At 44.0% G+C, this 8,809-nt stretch overlaps 1 long non-coding RNA gene across 1 annotated transcript; it reads left to right on the top strand.

The window, feature by feature from the left end:
- Window positions 1-1,640: 1,640 nt before the first annotated feature.
- LOC112896295 lies at window positions 1,641-5,787 on the top strand. Its single transcript, XR_003229414.1, has 4 exons — window positions 1,641-1,820; window positions 1,933-2,174; window positions 3,097-3,927; window positions 5,746-5,787. It is a non-coding gene; the product is annotated as an uncharacterized LOC112896295 (long non-coding RNA).
- Window positions 5,788-8,809: the final 3,022 nt, after the last annotated feature.

Raw genomic sequence — 8,809 nt, 5'->3', positions numbered from 1 at the left:
CGTCTTTCCCTCAATGTTGTGGCATGGAGAAACGCCACATGTGGAGACACATTGGAGCCATGGAGGGCAAGGAGGAGCAAGAGGGAGGCAAAATGGAAGGGAGGACGATAGGTGGCTGGATCTGAGGTTGCATGTTGCTGCCTTGCTGTGGTCTCAACTTCGAGCTTCGAGGTGGTAACAGATTATGATCCTGATGTTTTTATTTCACAATCTAATTTAACTCTTATATATAAGATTAAAATCTAACCCTTGTAGAATTTAGCTAGGTTAAAATTTAATAGGCTTTACCACCTCCTGCACCGGCACCTTCGTTTGATAGGCCTGGGAATCTGAGCATCCACCTCGGGGACACTGGGCTCCAACTTGGCTGCGAGTCTGCGACCTTGCCGGCATCGATGGTCCAGGCCATGGTCTCGTGCAGACGAGCCTGCGCTCACGTGGGCAAGCAGGAACTTCAACGAACATGAAGTCGTACGGTACTAGGATGAAGATAGAAGAAGAACTGACATGTGGGCCTACTTTAGCGAAGGGCAGAAATGTCTTTCTAAGTATCACCCTTACATAATTATAAAAATAAGTACGTCCATAATTTTATAATAGCTGTGTCTCTATCTCTATTTAGATTTATTCTAAAGCAAGCAACGATTTCTTAGTCCCTCGGTCTAAATTGTATTCGGAATCCTAATCTCTATCTCTACTATTTTCAAAACAAGCAATAATATGTGCATCTACTATTTTCAAAACAAACAATAATACGTGCATAACCTTCGGCCATAGTAATGCACCGCTAAAATATGCGAAATTGGATGGGAAATAGTATGTACAACACATGGTCCTGGAACCAAATTGGCCTTACCGAGCGTAGTGACAATTGACAAGACACTTAACAGTATTAAAATAGCAACCAAAACATAGGTTAGGTATTTTCTTATAGTGAAATTTCGCCAATGCTACTTTGGCAACAAGCAGACAAGTAATCACGTTATATATTTGGAATTTGGTAACTAGGCATTGAAATGAAAAAGCAGTTTCTGCAGTAGTTGACTATAACAAGTAATCACCTTATTGTGTTCTTTTGATATTATTTTGTTCAGGGAACCCATTCCCTCATAAGCTTCGTGCTCGCATCAAGCCTGTAATCTAACTCGTTTGTGCGTACTAGAGGAGCCATGCTTAAATAAGCTATTAAATAATTAAAAATCGGCATTATGTGTCATCTCAAATATTTTATTAACTTCAAAGGATAAAAGCCATTTCTCCCGTGTATCAGGCAAGTGCAACATTCACAGGTAGTCTTGGCTAAAAATATATTCATCAGTATTATATAATTCGGGTATCTATTAAATTATTATGAGACTTCAAAATTCTTTCCAAGTATATATCATCATATATACGAAGGTACATTATTCAAACATATACACAATCAATGCACCAAGTTTGACAGAACCAATTAGAAAAATACGTAGTGACTATATATACTTGAGAATTAGAATTAGATATTGTTACAAGATATTATTACAGTAAGGTAAAGACTCTGTTACAACTAGCCGTACGTTTATGCAGTTGCACGGCCGCTTCCGACGGTGTACTTCATCCAGGGCTCTGACCCCGCCGCTCTCTCTCCCCTCCTTTCTGAAAATATGGAACCGCCCAGCTGCACGACGGTGTACTTCATTTCGTTCCCCGCTCTCTCTAGGGTTAGTCTCTCTCCTCTATCCTCGCTCGCATCGACTGGCGATTTTTCGCATCCAACCTCTTGCATCACCCACACATCGGCACCTCAGCTGGATCCGGTGGTCATCTACGGCATCTTCGACGAGGTGAGTGATTTCCTCCGCCGCCGCGCGCCCAAAAATCCCCCCTCTCGTGGTTTTTTCTGTCCGTTTTCTGATGTGCTCTTGTTTTTGTGGATTTCATCGTGGCGCTCATCAGCGGGGGATTCCGCGGTGGCTATCAGGGGGCGAGGTGTCGAAGCGCAGATCAGGACACTCTCAGATAGATCTGCGTGAAATCCAAATCCAATCGTGCCCCCCACTCCTCCGCTCATGGCCCGCAGCACGCTGGCGGTTCTGCTCCTGCTGGCGGCGCTCGCGGGCGTGGCCGCCGCCGGGGACATCGTCCACCAGGACGACGAGGCCCCGAAGAATCCCGGCTGCGCCAACGATTTCGTCCTTGTATGGCACCCCTAGCTCCCCGTCGTCTCCCCTTGTTCAGTTGCTTTCTCTGTGCGGGTTTGGGGCCGAATTTTGGATTCAGGGTCGGGGGAAGGGGACTCTCGGATTCGGTAAAATCTCTGCTACTTCTGCGATTGCTTTATTTTAGGTTGCTTCGATTGGAAGTGGTGTGAGTGACTAGGTCGCGCCGTACGGTCTTGCATGCACGAGTATCTATCGACTCAGGAGCACCCTTGCTTGCAAGCTGTTGGGGAACAGCTTTGTTAGGTACGCTAGCGGGGTGTGCTCTAGTTTCTGATTTGTTCATGAGTGCTGTTTATTTAAGGATCACATGGTCCGTTACCATTGCGTTTTAAGCCCAGGTAATCAAGGTAGCACTCAGTACATGGGCAGTCCGGATGCTTCGGCATGGGCTAATTGCTTTTATACTCTTCATCAGAAATGATGGCATTTACAACTTTTTAAGTTTCAAATGCTGGGAATTGGGAATTATATTTGTTACATTGATCACACCCCGTGTTACCTAGTCCAATTCAGATAAACTACACCTTTAGTTGTGAGCTTATTTGATTGGAATGAGCTGATGGATTCAATCTAATCTGTTATCATGGTTTCATTTTTATCTTGGTACTCCATCTGGTTCAGTATTGCCACATCTGAGGGCCTTTTATGTTTAGCTAGCTAATATGGTTCTCAGGGATTATTGCAATTCCTGACTTAAAAAGGTGCTTGGTTCGTTAGTTATCAGCTAGAGCACAAATCATGCTCATTATACTTGAAGTTCAGTTCATCAGTTGGTATCTTCACTTTGGAAATTCGAAAGTTTCAATATCTAAGAGCAATGGCGAATGTTTAGATTCTTTAGCATGTTGCTTTTACTTTTCTACAACATCACCTGTTTCCTCCCATTTCTTTTTGTCAGGTGAAAGTGCGGACCTAGGTCAACAAGAGAGAAAGATGAATTTGTTGGTGTAGGTGCTCGGTTTGGCCCCAAGATAGAGTGAAAGGAAAAGCATGCCAACCGAACAAGACTGTTGTTAGCAGAGCCTTCTGATAGGTTGTAGGTTTGGAGGGATTTGTTTAGAGGGGGAAATAACCCAATGAACATCCCTGAACAATGCATATAACACATAGTTTACGGATTTTGCTTAGTGTAGTAATATAGTTAGGTTTTTTGCAGTTGAATACATTGATTCCCCAACTACATCACTGCACGAAGCAACTTTTTTTGTTACAAACAGCATTAATCTGATTTTAGATAGGCAATAATTTGCTATTAATTAGGCAAAGTACTATCTCAAAAAGGCTCTATTCTGCATTGGAACTGAATGTGTTTCTCTACTAATGAAGATATATTTTTAGCTTTTTTACTTCGAGTTCTTTTTTGCATAAGCAGAAGTACATACATGTATCAGCTATAAATGTGATGTGAAAAATATAGTTAGTCTAGGAGGGCTATGTTGCTCAAGTCTTTATCAGAGCCATAAAAATCCACCGGAGTGGTTTGTGGTTTGTGGTGTTAGGTGTTTTGGCAAGGGGGGATATTTTCTGATAGGTGGAGGTAAGAGCAATGCAACACGATGGTGAGATCTTGTTTCAGGGCTATGGAGATTCATTTTCCCCTCACACTAAAAATCTCTGAATCACCTAATTTTTTTTGGCTTTTTTGGATTTCGGTGCTGAGGGAAGTTCAAATTGGGGACAACCACGAGGGGGAAGGAGGGCTCAATTTGTTTGCTATGATTTATAAAATGTGTGGAAGGCGTTTAATGGTTTAATCTGCTCAATTAGGTTTCAGAGCTGTTGGAGGAAATCTTCAGCCGGGTGGCGGAATGCACCCGCCTAATCCTAGTTAAGGATGAGTTTAGAGGAGGCTTAGGAGCGCTCGATTGATGGGCGGATGAATGCAGGAAGGACGAAGGACGCAAGGATTTAGAGTGGTTCGGGCCGTCGGAGCATAAAATCCTATGTCCACTTTGGTGTTGTATTGATTGTGTAAGCTTAGATGGAAACTAGCGTGAGTTTGTCTGGAACCTTGTGTGTCTAAAAAATTTGTCCTCTAACGAGTATACTTTTTCTTTTATAGTCTAAAGGGAGTGCTTACACTGTACGGAGCCCTGACAGGTAGGCGCGGTTAACAGGAGCCTGCTCTATGTGATATGGAGATGGACTCCAGCTCCTCACTGTAGCTTTCGCGGTTGGGAAGATAATGTGCGTATCCACAACCTGGATACGACCGTGTGCTGCCTTGCAGGAACAGTGACCGCTGTCAGTGTTACTCAACAGTGAAGCTGTGCTGCCACTATTAGGTGCGATTCTGTCAGACGAGAGAGCAGTGCTGCCCCGCCGCGCCGTTGCCTCCGTGCGCACTGTAGCAGCGCACGTCTCGGCCCTCCTGTTGCAGACCATCATCATGCACGCACGCGGCGCCGTGATGGGACTGTATGCCTCTTGCGCACAGTACGCGGTGACACGACGCGCCGCCTTGGAAACAGGCGGGCTTACCGTGGTGTCAGCCTAACTGCCCCGAGTGTTAGGGGTAGGCCACACTTTTTGACTTGGGCGCGCCCGGCCTAGCTACCGCATTAAATGCTGGTAGGTGGGCTGGAGACCTGCGAAGGGGCTCTTGCCGCAGGCACGTGGCAGGGCCAGCCCCGCTCCCACCGTGGGGGAGGCACGTGATGGCACCGGACCCCTTTCCGGGAAGGGGGATCCGGACCCCCGAGGCCGGTTGGAGCGGCCAAGTCTATGATGGTCCGGCCATCACACGTGGCAGCCCCGGACCTCTCTGGGGAGTCCGGGCCCGTAGGAGCTACCCGAGAGCTCTCCGCCCTCTGGGCACGTGAAGGCCCCGGACCTCTAAGAGCACGGGGAAGGTCCGGAGATCAGGGCTCCAGCTGGCCCGGGCCGTATGCCACGTCACCCAGAAGGCGAAGGGAGATCACGTATGGTGATACGCTAAGGGTCTGGACACCCTAGTAGGAGGTACCACTGTCCGTATGTACCGACAAGAGCTGATCATTTTTAAGGATATCTTTACGCTCATTTTTATAAGACGTGCTGATAGTACATGAACATGGGAATCTGAACTATGTTAGTGGTATTGTTTTGATAATCTAGCAAATGTAAGTGTTAGGGAATTCTATAACTGAATATTCAGTTTTGCAAGATAAGTAGTTACAATTTTTTACATAACGCATCTAGTTTTGTCTGTGATTGAATGGTCCATCAATGATTTCCTGCAACTAATTATCCATTTTTCTTAGTTTATGTTATTGGTTAGGCAAAATACTATTTTTCAGTTAGGCAATATATTATACTTAGGTAGGCAAAGTATTGTTATTATTAGGCAAAGTATTGTTATTAGTTAGGCAAAGTTTTATATTTAATTAGGCAAAGTTTTATTATTGGTCATGCAAAGTACTGTTATTAGAAAGGCACTTCCATCTTGATATTGTTCCGTTCAATCGGAATCGCTTGCATTAGCCGTAGTTTCTCCTCTCCGTTTCATACCAATAAAAAGGGATACCATGAGCTCATCACCTCTTCTTTGATTGGGTCGGCACAACAGTGGCAGCAGTTGTTTTGCCGCCGCAACAGCAGCAATGTCAGTTTGGGCAGGTAAGCATCTCAGCAATCCAGCAAGGTTTCAATCCAGGCCCCGTTTAGATGCATTGCAACTGTTATAATTTTTACACTCTCTCTCCATCACATCAATTTTGGGACACATGCATGGAGCAGTAAATGTATGTAAAAAAAATAACTAATTGCACAGTTTAATTGTACATCACGAGACGAATCTTTTAAGCCTAGTTAGATCATGATTAGATAAAATTTGTCAAATACAAACGAAAACGCTACAGTAGCAAAAAAGTTCCAAATGTTATACAAACTTGCGATCTAAACGAGGCCCCAGCAACGTTTCAGATGTCAGGTACATGGAAGGTCTTTTTTCATGCTATAGTATTGCAACCGTTGGTTCCGGTGTTTAGGTCAATGTGCCTTTGTTCATGTTATTTAATCTATCCTGTAGCTTTGCTGGTCAATGACTTTGTTTAGAGCAATTGAACAGTGATGAATGTGAATCATCCGGCAATAATGTACTATTAAACAGGCAAATCAGTTATTTTTTGTTCAGATGTTTCCTGTGTGTCAACTTTTTCTAGTTTGTTCAGCATCACCATCAATCTAATCAAGCATTTTTCATCTGCATTCAATCAGCATCTACAGTAGTGGATTCAATGGACTCTACAACACCGCATCCAGATTCTGACACGCGGTTTAATTTTTGTGATGTAGCAAAATTTTTTTGTAATTGAAGCTCCGCTGTTTTTTTTTGCATATGGGGATGTGGTTTTCCCCATGGATCTACTTGTTGCTAGAACCTAGAAATAAAGCTGTAGATGATGGCAGCATAAAAGTACTTTTTCGATCTGTGTGTCATGCACCTTATCTGTTATATTTTTCTTTTTTTTCTTCGTTGATGAACGGAGGGGGCCAGTAGGGCTGTGGTGCCAAAAAAAAAGCGGGACATTGGGTGGGCGGGGGTCGTCGAAACAGGATAGCAGTAATATAGTATATTTTTCAAAATAGATAGGCAGCGCGGAAGGATTATATTATGGCTAGCCGTAAATTAGCCGGATCTTTACAATAAACCATTTAATAACAAGTATAAACTAGTTCATAGACAGACGAGAATGTGCACGATATATTCCGCATAGCTTTTGTAGATCCACAAGGCTAGTACTTGACATCACGCGACATACCATTAGCAGCATCTGAAAAACGAGAATACAGATAACGTGAGGGTTAATTCCTAAAGCCCAGCATGCATGCAGTTGAAAATACGTGCGGTTTTTGCCACCATTTTTGTCTCTTTTTTCTACTGGTTGGTACGGCGGCTGCAACGTGTTGGTATTGGTACTCGGCGGAGGAGTCTGCGTGCCTAAATAGGATGGAGCTGCCCGCATGAATGGAAGCACAAGAGGAAAATTAATTAAGAGGAAAAGATCCAAACTTATTAAGGGCTATTAGTCATGCTTGTATGTAATTACAACAACAACAACTTAGCTTTTTGTCCTAAGCAAGTTGGGGTAGGCTAGAGATGAAACCCACAGAAAATAAGAATAAGAAATATAAAAAGGAACAAGCTAAAGGAATAGTTAGGGGTTAAACAAAAAGTAACAAAGGTCGCGGTTCATGTACGTTAATTGCTAACCTCCAAGCGCTCCTATTTATAGCTAATTTCTTAGCGATATTTCACTCCTTAAGATCTCTCTTAACCGTCTTGTCCCAAGTTAGTCTAGGTCTAGCTCTATCTCTCTTTACATTATCGCTCCGTTTTAAAACTCCACTACGCACCGGCGCCTCGGGAGGCCTCCGTTGTACATGTCCAAACCATCTCAACCGATGTTGAATCAACTTCTCCTCGATAGGTGCCACCCCGACCCTATCTCGAATGCCTTCGTTCCGGACTCTATTCCTTCTTGTATGCCCGCAGAACCAACGCAGCATACGTATCTCTGCTACACTCAGTTGCTGGACATGTCGTCTTTTTGTAGGCCAACATTCAGCACCGCGGGCGAATCGCCGTCCTATACAACTTACCTTTTAACCTCTGTGGCACCTCTTGTCACCGATCTGTAATTGTTTGTTAATAATCCATTCACGCCTCATTTGGTATGATAGTAAGGTCGTACTAACCAGCTTCCGAGGATGGATTTTTATTTTGTGGAGCTCGATACGGCGTTTGGCCGGCTGGTGGTGGTCCTCCGAGGGCAGGCATGTCAGCACCAGACATCCCTGTCTTTCAAGCGTATGAGACAAAGCAAATGGCCAAGCAACTCGACCATTATTGATATTATCTAGATCGAGGCGCACCGTTAGCAGAGAGGTTCTTGGCTTCCTGCTTGATCGGCATTGCTCGTGCCAAATGTCCGATCGGTTTTGATCTGCTTGTGTTTAGTTTCAGGTAGCGTTGCAGGCATTATATAGCTGGTTAGCAGTATCATGTTTGATACAATCGCAGAAATTTAATCTGACTTTATTTTCTAATCAAGGTTTCAATTCTACCAAATGGCGATGGTTCTACAATCTACACTATCCTGTGTCCACCGGGTAGGCGGTACGCGTGGGCATTCATGCTTGTGCCGTAAGCTATACTTGATACAACTCGTCGTTCCACTCTCCCTGACATTGCGGTGCAATTTACAACAAGATTTTCTTAGGCACATTCGTTCAATCGATATCTAACCATGGTTACTTGGGGTCAAATATGTTAAATCACAACCTGACAAATTTTGGGCACGGTATCAACCATATAAGTTGGGTCATCTCCGCGTGAACCGCGCGTGTTCCATGTACACATACCTGCATTGACATTCTCTGAACATCACTACTGGGCACGCAGCAATCTAGTTAGGTAATCGGTTTGTTCCTGCACTTCTCATAGAAGATCACATGTACGCTGTATGTCCCAGCGAAGCAGTTAACGACTTGTCAAAGGGGTTGCATTATTGTCACCTAGCTACGCAGAGGACATGGATGTATATCGGATCGTCGCTCATCTGGCACCACGAAGAAATTTCTGACATGAGCTATTAGCACTTTTATTAGTTCAAAAATAAATTTATTGA

The sequence above is a fragment of the Panicum hallii genome, chromosome 6 (assembly GCF_002211085.1).
Source record: "Panicum hallii strain FIL2 chromosome 6, PHallii_v3.1, whole genome shotgun sequence".
NCBI lineage: Eukaryota > Viridiplantae > Streptophyta > Magnoliopsida > Poales > Poaceae > Panicum > Panicum hallii.
This window is presented reverse-complemented; position numbering and strand designations above follow the sequence as displayed.